Source organism: Camelus bactrianus, chromosome 19 (genome assembly GCF_048773025.1).
Source record: "Camelus bactrianus isolate YW-2024 breed Bactrian camel chromosome 19, ASM4877302v1, whole genome shotgun sequence".
Classification (NCBI taxonomy): domain Eukaryota; kingdom Metazoa; phylum Chordata; class Mammalia; order Artiodactyla; family Camelidae; genus Camelus; species Camelus bactrianus.
In genome coordinates, this window is record NC_133557.1 from 45,611,207 (window position 1) to 45,628,142 (window position 16,936).

Consider the following 16,936-nt stretch of genomic DNA (forward strand, 5'->3'; position numbering starts at 1 on the left):
TCCTGCAGTTTTCACTCTAAAACGAGTTGGAGCTTGGACCAACCCATATATATTTATGGAGTGTACTTTGCAACTAAAAAGAAACTTTGTGTTCCCAACAAGCTAGGTGAAGGACGTCTTTCACACACACTTATCCCTCAGACCTGAGCATGTGGAGAGACGTTCGTTCATCTATCACAAAGGGAATGGTTTGCAGTAGAAATTTTACTTTGGTTTCTCAGTCTCTTTCCTAGTGCCGATTTGAAGTTCCTGCAGTTTTCACTGTAAAAACGAGTTGGAGCTAGTACCAACACATATATAAGTATGGAGTGCACTTTGCAACTGAAAAGAAACTTTGTGTTCCCAACAAGCTAGGTGAAGGATGGCTTTCACACACACTTATCTCTCAGAACTGAACATGTGGAGAGACATTCGTTCATCTAGCACAAAAGGAACGGTTTGCAGTAGAAACTTTTACTCTGGTTTCTCAGTGTGTTTCCAAGTGCCGGTTTGAAGTTCCTGCAGTTTACACTGTAAAGACGAGTTGGAGCTAGTACAAACCCTTATATATGTATGAAGCGTACTTTGCAACTAAAAAGAAAATTTGTGTTCCCAAAAAGCTAGGTGAAGGACGGCTTTCACACACACTTATCTCTCACTACTTAGCATGTGGAGAGACGTCCGTTCATCTAGCACAAAGGTAACGGGATGCAGGAGAAATTTTACTATGGTTTCTCAGTCTGTTTCCTAATGCCGGTTTGAAGTTCCTGCAGTTTTCACAGCAAAAACGTGTTGGAGCTAGTACAAACCCATATATATGTATGGAGTGTAGTTTGCAACTGAAAAGAAACTTTGTGTTCCCAACAAGCTAGGTGAAGGACGGCATTCACACACAATTCTCTGTCAGAACTGAGCATGTGGAGAGACGTTCGTTCATCTAGCACAAAGGGAACGGTTTGCAGGAGAAACTTTAACTCTGGTTTCTCAGTCTGTTTCCAAGTGCCGGTTTGAAGTTCCTGCAGTTTTCACTGTAAATCTAGTTGGAGCTAGTACCAACCCATATATATATATGGAGTGTACTTTGCAACTAAAAAGAACTTTGTGTTCCCAACAAGCTAGGTGAAGGACGGCTTTCACACACACTTCTCTCTCAGAACTGAGCATGTGGAGAGACGTCCGTTCACATAGCACAAAGGGAACGGGTTGCAGGAGAAACTTTTACTCTGGTTTCTCAGTCTGTTTCCAAGTGCCGGTTTGAAGTTCCTGCAGTTTTCACTGTAAAAACGAGTTTGAACTAGTACCTCCCCATATATATGTATGGAGTGTACATTGCAACTGAAAAGAAACTTTGTGTTCCCAACAAGCTAGGTTAAGGACGGCTTTCACACACACTTCTCTCTCAGAACTGAGCATGTGGAGAGACGTTCGTTCATCTAGCACAATGGGAACGGGTTGCAGGAGAAATTTTACTCTGGTTTCTCAGTCTGTTTCCTAGTGCCGGTTTGAAGTTCCTGCAGTTTTCACTGTAAAATTAGTTGGAGCTAGTACCAACCCATATATATGTATGTAGTGTACCTGGCAACTAAAAAGAAACTTTGTGTTCCCAACACGCTAGGTGAAGGACGGCTTTCACACACACTTCTCTCTCAGAACTGAGCATGAGGAGAGACGTTCGTTCATCTAGCACAAAAGGAACGGGTTGCAGTAGAAATTTTACTCTCGTTTCTCAGTCTGTTTCCTAGTGCCGGTTTAAGGTTCCTGCAGTTTTCACTGAAAAAAGCGAGTTGGAGATAGTACCAACCCATATATATGTATGGAGTGTACTTTGCAACTAAAAAGAGACTTTGTGTTCCCAACACGCTAGGTGAAGGACGGCTTTCACGCACACTTCTCTCTCAGAACAGAGCATGTGGAGAGACGTTCGTTCATCTAGCACAAAGGGAACGGTTGCAGTAGAAATTTTACTCTCGTTTCTCAGTCTGTTTCCTAGTGCCGGTTTGAAGTTCCTGCAGTTTTCACTGAAAAAAGCGAGCTGGAGTGAGTACCAACCCATATATATGTATGGAGTGTAGTTTGCAACTGAAAAGAAACTTTGTGTTCCCAAAAAGCTAGGTGAAGGACGAGTTTCACACACACTTCTCTCTCAGAACTGAGCATGTGGAGAGACGTTCGTTCATCTAGCACAAAGGGAACGGGTTGCAGGAGAAACTTTAACTCTGGTTTCTCAGTCTGTTTCCTAGTGCCGGTTTGAAGTTCCTGCAGTTTTCACTGTAAAACTAGTTGGAGCTAGTACCAACCCATATATATGTATGAAGTGTACTTTGCAACTTAAAGAAACTTTGTGTTCCCAACAAGCTAGGTGAAGGACGGCTTTCACACACAATTCTCTCTCAGAACTGAGCATGTGGAGAGACGTTCGTTCATCTAGCACAAAGGTAACGGGATGCAGGAGAAATTTTACTATGGTTTCTCAGATTGTTTCCTAATGCCGGTTTGAAGTTCCTGCAGTTTTCACTGTAAAAACGAGTTGGAGCTAGTAGCAAACAATATATATGTATGGAGTGTAGTTAGTAACTGAAAAGAGACTATGTGTTCCCAACAAGCTATGTGAAGGACGGCTTTCACACACAATTATCCCTCAGACCTGAGCATGTGCAGAGACGTTCGTTCATCTACCACAAAGGGAACGGTTTGAAGGAGAAATTTTATTTTGGTTTCTCAGTCTGTTTCCTAGTGCCGGTTTGAAGTTCCTGCAGTTTTCACTGTAAAAACGAGTTGGAGCTAGTACCAACACATATATAAGTATGGAGTGTACTTTGCAACTGAAAAGAAACATTGTGTTCCCAACAAGCTAGGTGAAGGACGGCTTTCACACACACTTATATCTCAGAATTGAGCATGTGGAGAGACTTTCGTTCATCTAGCACAAAGGGAACGGGTTGCAGGAGAAACTTTAACTCTGGTTTCTCAGTCTGTTTCCAAGTGCCGGTTTGAATTTCCTGCAGTTTTCACTGTAAAGACGAGTTGGAGCTAGTACCAACCAATATATATGTATGGAGTGAACTTTGCAACTAAAAAGAAACTTTGTGTTCCCAACACGCTAGGTGAAGGACGGCTTTCACACACAATTCTCTCTCAGAACTGAGCATGTGGAGAGACGTTCGTTCATTTAGCACAAAGGGAACGGTTTGCAGGAGAAATTTTACTCTGGTTTCTCAGTCTGTTTCCTAGTGCCGGTTTGAATTTCCTGCAGTTTTCACTGTAAAAAAAGTTGGAGCTTGTACCAACCCATATATATGTATGAAGTGTACTTTGCAACTAAAAAGAAACTTTGTGTTACCAACACGCTAGGTGAAGGACGGCTTTCACTCAAACTCCTCTCTAAGTACTGAGCATGTGGAGAGACGTTCGTTCATCTAGCACAAAGGGAACGGTTTGCAGTAGAAATTTTACTCTCGTTTCTCAGTCTGTTTCCTAGTGCCGGTTTGAAGTTCCTGCAGTTTTCACTGAAAAAAGCGAGTTGGAGATAGTACCAACCCATATATATGTATGGAGTGTAGTTTGAAACTGAAAAGAAACTTTGTGTTCCCAACAAGCTAGGTGAAGTACGAGTTTCACACACACTTCTCTCTCAGAACTGAGCATGTGGAGAGACGTTCGTTCATCTAGCACAAAGGGAACGGGTTTCAGAAGAAACTTTAACTCTGGTTTCTCAGTGAGTTTCCTAGTGCAGTTTTGAAGTTCCTGCCGTTTTCACTGTAAAACGAGTTGGAGCTTGCACCAACCCATATATATGTATGGAGTGTACTTTGCAAACAAAAAGAAACTTTGTGTTCCCAAAAAGCTAGGTGAAGGACGGCTTTCACACACACTTATCCCTCAGACCTGAGCATGTGGAGAGACGTTCGTTCATCTACCACAAAGGGAACGGTTTGCAGGAGAAATTTTACTTTGTTTTCTCAGTCTGTTTCCTAGTGCCGATTTGAAGTTCCTGCAGTTTTCACGGTAAAAACGAGTTGGAGCTAGTACCAACACATATATAAGTATGGAGTGTACTTTGCAACTAAAAAGAAACTTTGTGTTCCCAACACGCTAGTTGAAGGACGGCTTTCACACACACTTATCTCTAAGAACTGAGCATGTGGAGAGACGTTCGTTCATCCAGCACAAATGGAACGGGTTTCAGGAGAAATTTTACTCTGGTTTCTCAGTCTGTTTCCAAGTGCCGGTTTGAAGTTCCTGCAGTTTTCACTGTAAAACTAGTAGGAGCGAGTACAAAACCATATATATGTATGGAGTTTACTTTGCAAGTACAAAGAAACTTTGTGTTCCCAACAAGCTAGGTGAAGGACGGCTGTCACACACACTTCTCTCTCAGAACTGAGCATGTGGAGAAACGTTTGTTCATGTAGCACAAAGGAACGTGTTGCAGGAGAAACTTTTACTCTGGATTCTCAGTCTGTTTCCAAGTGCCGGTTTGAAGTTCCTGCAGTTTTCACTGTAAAACGAGTTGGAGCTAGTACCAACCCATATATATGTATGGAGTGTACTTTGCAACTAAAAAGAAACTTTGTGTTCCCAACAAGCTATGTGAAGGACGGCTTTCACACACACTTGTCTCTCAGAACTGAGCATGTGGAGAAAAGTTCGTTCATCTAGCACAAAGGGAACGGGTTGCAGTAGAAATTTTACTCTCGTTTCTCAGTCTGTTTCCTAGTGCCGGTTTGAAGTTCCTGCAGTTTTCACTGAAAAAAGCGAATTGGTGATAGTACCAACCCATATATATGTATGGAGTGTAGTTTGCAAATGAAAAGAAACTTTGCGTTCCCAACAATCTTGGTGAAGGACGAGTTTCACACACACTTCTCTCTCAGAACTGAGCATGTGGAGAAACGTTCGTTCATTTAGCACAAAGGGAACGGGTTGCAGGAGAAACTTTTACTCTGGTTTCTCAGTCTGTTTCCTAGTGCCGGTTTGAAGTTCCTGAAGTTTTCACTGTTAAAACGAGTTGGAACTAGTACCAACACATATATATGTATGGATTGTACTTTGCAACTAAAAAGAAACTTTGTGTTCCCAACAGCTAGGGGAAGGACGGCTTTTACACAGAATTATCTCTCAGAACTGAGCATGTGGAGAGACGTTCGTTCATCTAGCACAAAGGGAACGGATGGCAGGAGAAACTTTTACTCTGGTTTCTCAGTCTGTTTCCAAGTGTGGGTTTGAAGTTCCTGCAGTTTTCAATGTAAAAATGAGTTGGAGCTAGTACCAACCCAAATATATGTATGGAGTGTACTTTGCAACTAAAAAGAAACTTTGTGTTCCCAACAAGCTAGCTGAAGGACGGCTTTCACACACACTTATCTCTCAGACCTGAGCATGTGAAGAGACGTTCGTTCATCTAGCACAAAGGGAACGGGTTGCAGGAGAAACTTTAACTCTGGTTTCTCAGTCTGTTTCCAAATGCCGGTTTGAAGTTCCTGCAGTTTTCACTGAAAAAAGCGAGTTGGAGATAGTACCAACCCATATATATGTATGGAGAGTAGTATGCAACTGAAAAGAAACTTTGTGTTCCCAACAAGCTAGGTGAAGGACGGCTTTCACACACACTTCTCTCTCAGAACTGAGCATGTGGAGAGACGTTCGTTCATCTAGCACAAAAGGAACGGGTTGCATGAGAAATTTTACTCTGGTTTCTCCCTCTGTTTCCTAGTGCCGGATTGAAGTTCCTACAGTTTTCACTGTAAAAACGAGTTGGAGCTAGTAACAACCCATATATATGTATGGATTGTACTTTGCAAATAAAAAGAAACTTTGTGTTCCCAACAAGCTAGGTGAAGGACGGCTTTCACACACACTTCTCTCTCAGAACTGAGCATGTGGAGAGACGTTCGTTCATCTAGCACAAAGGGAACGGGTTGCAGGAGAAATTTTACTCTGGTTTCTCAGTCTGTTTCCTAGTGCCGGTTTGAAGTTCCTGCAGTTTTCACTGTAAAACGAGTTTGAGCTAGTACCAACCCATATATATGTATGGAGTGTACTTTGCAACTAAAAAGAAACTTTGTGTTCCCAACAAGCTAGGTGAAGGACGGTTTTCACACACACTTCTCTCTCAGATCTGAGCATGTGGAGAGAAGTTCGTTCATCTAGCACAAAGGGAACGGATTGCAGGAGAAATTTTACTCTGGTTTCTCCCTCTGTTTCCTAGTGCCGGTTTGAAGTTCCTGCAATTTTCACTGAAAAAAGCGAATTGGAGTTAGTACCAACCCATATATATGTATGGAGTTTAGTTTGCAAATGTAAAGAAACTTTGCTTTCCCAACAATCTAGGTGAAGGACGAGTTTCACACACACTTCTCTCTCAGAACTGAGCATGTGGAGAAACTTTCGTTCATCTAGCACAAAGGGAACGGTTTGCAGGAGAAACTTTAACTCTGGTTTCTCAGTCTGTTTCCTAGTGCCGGTTTGAAGTTCCTGCAGTTTTCACTGTAAATCTAGTTGGAGTTAGTACCAACCCATATATATGTATGGAGTGTACTTTGCATCTAAAAATAAACTTTGTGTTCCCAACAAGCTAGGTGAAGGACGGCTTTCACACACACTTCTCTCTCAGAACTGAGCATGTGGATAGACGGCCGTTCACATAGCAAAAAGGGAACGGGTTGCAGGAGAAACTTTTACTCCGGTTTCTCAGTCTGTTTCCAAGTGCCGGTTTGATGTTCCTGCAGTTTTCACTGTAAAAACGAGTTGGAACTAGTACCTCTCCATATATATGTATGGAGTGTACTTTGCAACTGAAAAGAAACTTTGTGTTCCCAACAAGCTAGGTGAAGGACGGCTTTCACACACACTTCTCTCTCAGAACTGAGCATGTGGAGAGACGTTCGTTCATCTAGCACAAAGGGCACGGGTTGCAGGAGAAACTTTTACCCTGGTTTCTCAGTCTGTTTCCAAGTGCCGGTTTGAATATCCTGCAGTTTTCACTGAAAAAAGCGAGTTGTAGATAGTACCAACCCATATATATGTATGGAGAGTAGTTTGCAACTGAAAAGAAACTTTGTGTTCCCAAAAAGCTAGGTGAAGGACGAGTTTCACACACACTTCTCTCTCAGAACTGAGCATGTGGAGAGACGTTCGTTCATCTAGCACAAAGGGAATGATTTGCAGGAGAAATTTTACTTTGGTTTCTCAGTCTCTTTCCTAGTGCCGATTTGAAGTTCCTGCAGTTTTCAATGTAAAAACGAGTTGGAGCTAGTACCAACACATATATAAGTATGGAGTGCACTTTGCAACTGAAAAGAAACTTTGTGTTCCCAACAAGCTAGGTGAAGGACTGCTTTCACACACAATTATCTCTCAGAACTGAGCATGTGGAGAGACGTTCGTTCATCTAGCACAAAAGGATCGGTTTGCAGTAGAAACTTTTACTCTGGTTTCTCAGTGTGTTTCCAAGTGCCGGTTTGAAGTTCCTGCAGTTTTCACTGTAAAAACGAGTTGGAGCTAGTACAAACCCATATATATGTATGGAGTGTAGTTTGCAACTGAAAAGAAACTTTGTGTTCCCAACAAGCTAGGTGAAGGACGGCTTTCACACACACTTCTCTCTCAGAACTGAGCATGTGGAGAGACGTCCGTTCACATAGCACAAAGGGAATGGGTTGCAGGAGAAATTTTACTCTGGTTTCTCAGTCTGTTTCCAAGTGCCGGTTTGAAGTTCCTGCAGTTTTCACTCTAAAACGAGTTGGAGCTTGGACCAACCCATATATATTTATGGAGTGTACTTTGCAACTAAAAAGAAACTTTGTGTTCCCAACAAGCTAGGTGAAGGACGGCTTTCACACACACTTATCCCTCAGACCTGAGCATGTGGAGAGACGTTCGTTCATCTAGCACAAAGGGAATGGTTTGCAGTAGAAATTTTACTTTGGTTTCTCAGTCTCTTTCCTAGTGCCGATTTGAAGTTCCTGCAGTTTTCACTGTAAAAACGAGTTGGAGCTAGTACCAACACATATATAAGTATGGAGTGCACTTTGCAACTGAAAAGAAACTTTGTGTTCCCAACAAGCTAGGTGAAGGATGGCTTTCACACACACTTATCTCTCAGAACTGAGCATGTGGAGAGACGTTCGTTCATCTAGCACAAAAGGAACGGTTTGCAGGAGAAACTTTTACTCTGGTTTCTCAGTGTGTTTCCAAGTGCCGGTTTGAAGTTCCTGCAGTTTACACTGTAAAGACGAGTTGGAGCTAGTACAAACCCTTATATATGTATGAAGCGTACTTTGCAACTAAAAAGAAAATTTGTGTTCCCAAAAAGCTAGGTGAAGGACGGCTTTCACACACACTTATCTCTCACTACTTAGCATGTGGAGAGACGTCCGTTCATCTAGCACAAAAGTAACGGGATGCAGGAGAAATTTTACTATGGTTTCTCAGTCTGTTTCCTAATGCCGGTTTGAAGTTCCTGCAGTTTTCACTGCAAAAACGAGTTGGAGCTAGTACAAACCCATATATATGTATGGAGTGTAGTTTGCAACTGAAAAGAAACTTTGTGTTCCCAACAAGCTAGGTGAAGGACAGCATTCACACACAATTCTCTGTCAGAACTGAGCATGTGGAGAGACGTTCGTTCATCTAGCACAAAGGGAACGGTTTGCAGGAGAAACTTTAACTCTGGTTTCTCAGTCTGTTTCCAAGTGCCGGTTTGAAGTTCCTGCAGTTTTCACTGTAAATCTAGTTGGAGCTAGTACCTACCCATATATATATATGGAGTGTACTTTGCAACTAAAAAGAACTTTGTGTTCCCAACAAACTAGGTGAAGGACGGCTTTCACACACACTTCTCTCTCAGAACTGAGCATGTGGAGAGACGTCCGTTCACATAGCACAAAGGGAACGGGTGAAGGATAAAATTTAACTCTGGTTTCTCAGTCTGTTTCCAAGTGCCGGTTTGAAGTTCCTGCAGTTTTCACTGAAAAAAGCTTTTTGGAGATAGTACCAACCCAAATATATGTATGGAGTGTACTTTGCAACTTAAAAGAAACTTTGTGTTCCCAACAAGCTAGGTTAAGGACGGCTTTCACACACACTTCTCTCTCAGAACTGAGCATGTGGAGAGACGTTCGTTCATCTAGCACAATGGGAACGGGTTGCAGGAGAAATTTTACTCTGGTTTCTCAGTCTGTTTCCTAGTGCCGGTTTGAAGTACCTGCAGTTTTCACTGTAAAATTAGTTGGAGCTAGTACCAACCCATATTTATGTATGGAGTGTACCTGGCAAGTAAAAAGAAACTTTGTGTTCCCAACACGCTAGGTGAAGGACGGCTTTCACACACACTTCTCTCTCAGAACTGAGCATGTGGAGAGACGTTCGTTCATCTAGCACAAAGGGAACGGGTTGCAGTAGAAATTTTACTCTCGTTTCTCAGTCTGTTTCCCAGTGCCGGTTTAAAGTTCCTGCAGTTTTCACTGAAAAAAGCGAGTTGGAGATAGTACCAACCCATTTATATGTATGGAGTGTACTTTGCAACTAAAAAGAGACTTTGTGTTCCCAACACGCTAGGTGAAGGACGGCTTTCACGCACACTTCTCTCTCAGAACAGAGCATGTGGAGAGACGTTCGTTCATCTAGCACAAAGGGAACGGGTTGCAGTAGAAATTTTACTCTCGTTTCTCAGTCTGTTTCCTAGTGCCGGTTTGAAGTTCCTGCAGTTTTCACTGAAAAAAGCGAGCTGGAGTGAGTACCAACCCATATATATGTATGGAGTGTAGTTAGTAACTGAAAAGAAACTATGTGTTCCCAACAAGCTAGGTGAAGGACGGCTTTCACACACAATTATCCCTCAGACCTGAGCATGTGCAAAGACGTTCGTTCATCTACCACAAAGGGAACGGTTTGAAGGAGAAATTTTATTTTGGTTTCTCAGTCTGTTTCCTAGTGCCGGTTTGAAGATCCTGCAGTTTTCACTGTAAAAACGAGTTGGAGCTAGTACCAACACATATATAAGTATGGAGTGTACTTTGCAACTGAAAAGAAACATTGTGTTCCCAACAAGCTAGGTGAAGGACGGCTTTCACACACACTTATATCTCAGAACTGAGCATGTGGAGAGACTTTCGTTCATCTAGCACAAAGGGAACGGTTTGCAGGAGAAACTTTTACTCTGGTTTCTCAATCTGTTTCCAAGTGCCGGTTTGAATTTCCTGCAGTTTTCACTGTAAAGACGATTTGGAGCTAATACCAACCAATATATATGTATGGAGTGAACTTTGCAACTAAAAAGAAACTTTGTGTTCCCAACACGCTAGGTGAAGGACGGCTTTCACACACAATTCTCTCTCAGAACTGAGCATGTGGAGAGACGTTCGTTCATTTAGCACAAAGGGAACGGGTTGCAGGAGAAATTTTACTCTGGTTTCTCAGTCTGTTTCCTAGTGCCGGTTTGAATTTCCTGCAGTTTTCACTGTAAAAAAAGTTGGAGCTTGTACCAACCCATATATATGTATGAAGTGTACTTTGCAACTAAAAAGAAACTTTGTGTTCCCAACACGCTAGGTGAAGGACGGCTTTCACTCAAACTCCTCTCTAAGAACTGAGCATGTGGAGAGACTTTCGTTCATCTAGCACAAAGGGAACGGTTTGCAGTAGAAATTTTACTCTCGTTTCTCAGTCTGTTTCCTAGTGCCTGTTTGAAGTTCCTGCAGTTTTCACTGAAAAAAGCAAGTTGGAGATAGTACCAACCCATATATATGTAAGGAGTGTAGTTTGAAACTGAAAAGAAACTTTGTGTTCCCAACAAGCTAGGTGAAGGACGAGTTTCACACACACTTCTCTCTCAGAACTGAGCATGTGGAGAGACGTTCGTTCATCTAGCACAAAGGGAACGGGTTTCAGAAGAAACTTTAACTCTGGTTTCTCAGTCAGTTTCCTAGTGCAGTTATGAAGTTCCTGCCGTTTTCACTGTAAAACGAGTTGGAGCTTGTACCAACCCATATATATGTATGGAGTGTACTTTGCAACCAAAAAGAAACTTTGTGTTCCCAAAAAGCTAGGTGAAGGACGGCTTTCACACACACTTATCCCTCAGACCTGAGCATGTGGAGAGACGTTCGTTCATTTACCACAAAGGGAACGGTTTGCAGGAGGAATTTTACTTTAGTTTCTCAGTCTGTTTCCTAGTTCCGATTTGATGTTCCTGTAGTTTTCACTGTAAAAACGAGTTGGAGCTAGTACCAACACATATATAAGTATGGAGTGTACTTTGCAACTAAAAAGAAACTTTGTGTTCCCAACACGCTAGTTGAAGGACGGCTTTCACACACACTTATCTCTAAGAACTGAGCATGTGGAGAGACGTTCGTTCATCTAGCACAAAGGGAACGTGTTTCAGGAGAAATTTTACTCTGGTTTCTCAGTCTGTTTCCAAGTGCCGGTTTGAAGTTCCTGCAGTTTTCACTTTAAAAATAGTTGAAGCTAGTACCAACCCATATATATGTATGGAGTGTAGTTTGCAACTAAAAAGAAACTTTGTGTTCCCAACACGCTAGTTGAAGGACGGCTTTCACACACAATTATCTCTCAGAACTGAGCATGTGGAGAGACGTTCGTTCATCTAGCACAAAGGTAACGGGATGCAGGAGAAATTTTACTATGGTTTCTCAGTCTGTTTCCTAATGCCGGTTTGAATTTCCTGCAGTTTTCACTGTAAAAACGAGTTGGAGCTAGTAGCAAACAATATATATGTATGGAGTGTAGTTAGCAACTGAAAAGAAACTTTGTGTTCCCAACAAGCTGGGTGAAGGTCGGCTTTCACACACACTTCTCACTCAGAACTGAGCATGTGGAGAGACGTTCGTTCATCTAGCACAAAGGGAACGGGTTGCAGGAGTAATTTTTACTCTGGTTTCTCAGTCTGTTTCCAAGTGCCGGTTTGAAGTTCCTGCAGTTTTCATTGTAAAAATGAGTTGGAGCTAGTACCAACCCATATATATGTATGGAGTGTAGTTTGCAACTGAAAAGAAACTTTGTGTTCCCAACAAGCTAAGTGAAGGGCGGCATTCACAAACAATTCTCTCTCAGAACTGAGCATGTGGGGAGACGTTCGTTCATATAGCACAAAGGGAACGGGTTTCAGTAGAAATTTTACTCTCGTTTCTCAGTCTGTTTCCTAGTGCCGGTTTGAAGTTCCTGCAGTTTTCACTTTAAAACGAGTTGGAGCTAGTACCAACCCATATATATGTATGGAGTGAACTTTGCAACTAAAAAGAATCTTTGTGTTCCCAACACGCTAGGTGAAGGACGGCTTTCACACACAATTCTCTCTCAGAACTGAGCATGTGGAGAGACGTTCGTTCATTTAGCACAAAGGGAACCGGTTGCAGGAGAAATTTTACTCTGGTTTCTCAGTCTGTTTCCTAGTGCCGGTTTGAATTTCCTGCAGTATTCACTGTAAAATTAGTTGGAGCTAGTACCAACCCATATATATGTATGGAGTGTACTTTGCAACTGAAAAGAAACTTTGTTTTCCCAACTAGCTAAGTGAAGGACGGCTTTCTCCCACAGTTCTCTCTCAGAAATGAGCATGTGGAGAGACGTTCGTTCATCTAGCACAAAGGAAACCTGTTTCAGGAGAAATTTTAGTCTGTTTTCTCAGTCTGTTTCCTAGTGCCGGTTTGAAGTTCCTGCAGTTTTCACTGTAAAAACGAGTTGGAGCTAGTAGCAAACCATATATATGTATGGAGTGTAGTTAGTAACTGAAAAGAAACTATGTGTTCCCAACAAGCTAGGTGAAGGACGGCTTTCACACACAATTATCCCTCAGACCTGAGCATGTGGAGAGACGTTCGTTCATCTACCACAAAGGGAACGGTTTGAAGGAGAAATTTTACTTTGGTTTCTCAGTCTGTTTCCTAGTGCCGGTTTGAAGTTCCTGCAGTTTTCACTGTAAAAACGAGTTGGAGCTAGTACCAACACATATATAAGTATGGAGTGTACTTTGCAACTGAAAAGAAACATTGTGTTCCCAACAAGCTATGTGAAGGACGGCTTTCACACACACTTATATCTCAGAACTGAGCATGTGGAGAGACTTTCGTTCATCTAGCACAAAAGAAACGGTTTGCAGGAGAAACTTTTACTCTGGTTTCTCAGTCTGTTTCCAAGTGCCGGTTTGAAGTTCCTGCAATTTTCACTGTAAAGACGAGTTGGAGCTAGTACCAACCAATATATATGTATGGAGTGAACTTTGCAACTAAAAAGAAACTTTGTGTTCCCAACACACTAGGTGAAGGACGGCTTTCAAACACAATTCTCTCTCAGAACTGAGCATGTGGAGAGACTTTCGTTCATTTAGCACAAAGGGAATGGGTTGCAGGAGAAATTTTACTCTGGTTTCTCAGTCTGTTTCCTAGTGCCGGTTTGAATTTCCTGCAGTTTTCACTGTAAAAAATGTTGGAGCTTGTACCAACCCATATATATATATGAAGTGTACTTTGCAACTAAAAAGAAACTTTGTGTTCCCAACACGCTAGGTGAAGGACGGCTTTCACACAAACTCCTCTCTAAGAACTGAGCATGTGGAGAGACGTTCGTTCATCTAGCACAAAGGGAAAGGTTTGCAGTAGAAATTTTACTCTCGTTTCTCAGTCTGTTTCCTAGTGCCGGTTTGAAGTTCCTGAAGTTTTCACTGAAAAAATCGAGTTGGAGATAGTACCAACCCATATATATGTAAGGAGTGTAGTTTGAAACTGAAAAGAAACTTTGTGTTCCCAACAAGCTAGGTGAAGGACGAGTTTCACACACACTTCTCTCTCAGAACTGAGCATGTGGAGAGACGTTCGTTCATCTAGCACAAAGGGAACGGGTTTCAGAAGAAACTTTAACTCTGCTTTCTCAGTCAGTTTCCTAGTGCAGTTTTGAAGTTCCTTCCGTTTTCACTGTAAAACGAGTTGGAGCTTGTACCAACCCATATATATGTATGGAGTGAATTTTGCAACTAAAAAAAAACTTTGTGTTCCCAACAAGCTAGGCGAAGGACGGCTTTCACACACACATCTCTCTCAGAACTGAGCATGTGGAGAGACTTTCGTTCATTTTGCACAAAGGGGACAGGTTGCAGGGGAAATTTTACTCTGGTTTCTCAGTCTGTTTCCTAGTGCCGGTTTGAATTTCTTGCAGTTTTCACTGTAAAAATGTTTGAGCTTGTTCCAACCCATATATATGTATGGAGTGTACTTTGCAACTAAAAAGAAACTTTGTGTTCCCAACACGCTAGCTGAAGGACGGCTTTCACACACACTTATCTCTCAGAACTTAGCATGTGGAGAGACGTTCATTCATCTAGCACAAAGGTAACGGGATGCAGGAGAAATTTTACTATGGTTTCTCAGTCTGTTTCCTAATGCCGGTTTGAAGTTCCTGCAGTTTTCACTGTAAAAACATGTTGGAGCTAGTAGCAAACAATATATATGTATGGAGTGTAGTTAGCAACTGAAAAGAAACTTTGTGTTCCCAACAAGCTGGGTGAAGTTCGGCTTTCACACACACTTCTCACTCAGAACTGAGCATGTGGAGAGACGTTCGTTCATCTAGCACAAAGGGAACGGTTTGCAGGTGTAATTTTTACTGTGGTTTCTCAGTCTGTTTCCTAGTGCCGGTTTGAAGTTCCTGCAGTTTTCATTGTAAAAATGAGTTGGAGCTAGTACCAACCCATATATATGTATGGAGTGTAGTTTGCAACTGAAAAGAAACTTTGTGTTCCCAACAAGCTAGGTGAAGTGCGGCATTCACAAACAATTCTCTCTCAGAACTGAGCATGTGGGGAGACGTTCGTTCATATAGCACAAAGGGAACGGGTTTCAGTAGAAATTTTACTCTCGTTTCTCAGTCTGTTTCCTAGTGCCGGTTTGAAGTTCCTGCAGTTTTCACTTTAAAACGAGTTGGAGCTAGTACCAACCCATATATATGTATGGAGTGAACTTTGCAACTAAAAAGAAACTTTGTGTTCCCAACACGCTAGGTGAAGGACGGTTTTCACACACAATTCTCTCTCAGAACTGAGCATGTGGAGAGACGTTCGTTCATTTAGCACAAAGGGAACGGGTTGCAGGAGAAATTTTACTCTGGTTTCTCAGTCTGTTTCCTAGTTCCGGTTTGAATTTCCTGCAGTATTCACTGTAAAACTAGTTGGAGCTAGTACCAACCCATATATATGTATGGAGTGTACTTTGCAACTGAAAAGAAACTTTGTTTTCCCAACTAGCTAAGTGAAGGACGGCTTTCTCCCACACTTCTCTCTCAGAACTGATCATGTGGAGAGACCTTCGTTCATCTAGCACAAAGGGAACGGGTTTCAGGAGAAATTTTACTCTGGTTTCTCAGTCTGTTTCCTAGTGCCGGTTTGAAGTTCCTGCAGTTTTCACTTTAAAACCAGTTGGAGCTTGTACCAACCCATATATATGTATGGAGTGAACTTTGCAACTAAAAAGAAACTTTGTGTTCCCAACACGCAAGTTGAAGGACGGCTTTCACACAGAATTCTCTCTCAGAACTGAGCATGTGGAGAGACGTTCGTTCATTTAGCACAAAGGGAACGGGTTGCAGGAGAAATTTTACTCTGGATTCTCAGTCTGTTTCCTAGTGACGGTTTGAATTTCCTGCAGTTTTCACTGTAAAACTAGTTGGAGCTATTACCAACCCATATATATTTATGGAGTGTACTTTGCAACTGAAAAGAAACTTTGTTTTCCCAACCAGCTAAGTGAAGGACGGCTTTCTCCCACACTTCTCTCTCAGAACTGAGCATGTGGAGAGACGTTTGTTCATCTAGCAAAAAGGGAACCTGTTTCAGGAGAAATTTTAGTCTGTTTTCTCAGTCTGTTTCCTAGTGCCAGTTTGAAGTTCCTGCAGTTTTCACTGAAAAAAGCGAGTTGGATATAGTACCAACCCATATATTTGTATGGAGTGTAGTTTGCAACTGAAAAGAAACTTTGTGTTCCCAACAAGCTAGGTGAAGGACGAGTTTCACACACACTTCTCTCTCAGAACTGAGCATGTGGAGAGACGTTCGTTCATCTAGCACAAACGCAACGGGTTGCAGGAGAAACTTTAACTCTGGATTCTAAGTCTGTTTCCTAGTGCCGGCTTAAATTTCCTGCAGTTTTCACTGTAAAACTAGTTGGAGCTAGTACCAACCCATATATATGTATGGAGTGTACTTTGAAACTGAAAAGAAACTTTGTTTTCCCTACAAGCTAGTTGAAGGACGGCTTCACACACACTTCTCTCTCAGAACTGAGCATGTGTAGAGACGTTCGTTCATCTAGCACAAAGGGAACTGTTTGCAGGGAAACTTTTACTCTGGTTTCTCAGTCTGTTTCAAAGTGCCGGTTTGAAGTTCCTGCAGTTTTCACTGTAAAGTCGAGTTGGAGTTAGTTCCAACCCATATATATGTATGGAGTGTACTTTGCAACTAAAAAGAAACTTTGTGTTCCCAACAAGCTAGGTGAAGTACGGCTTTAACACACAATTCTCTCTCAGACCTGAGCATGTGGAGAGACGTTCGTTCATCTAGCACAAAGGGAACGGGTTGCAGGAGAAACTTTTACTCTGGTTTCTCAATCTGTTTCCAAGTGCCGGTTTGAAGTTCCTGCAATTTTCACTGTAAAAACGGGTTGGAACTAGTCCTCCCCATATATATGTATGGAGTGTACTTTGCAACTAATAAGAAACTTAGTGTTCTCAACACGCTAGGTGATGGACGGCATTCTCACACAATTCTCTCTCAGAACTGAGCATGTGGAGAGACGTTCGTTCATCTAGCACAAAGGGAACGGGTTTCAGGAGAAATTTTACTCTGGTTTCTCAGTCTGTTTCCTAGTGCCGGTTTGAAGTTCCTGCAGTTTTCACTGAAAAAAGCGATTTGGAGATAGTACTAAACCATATATATGTATGGAGTGTAGTT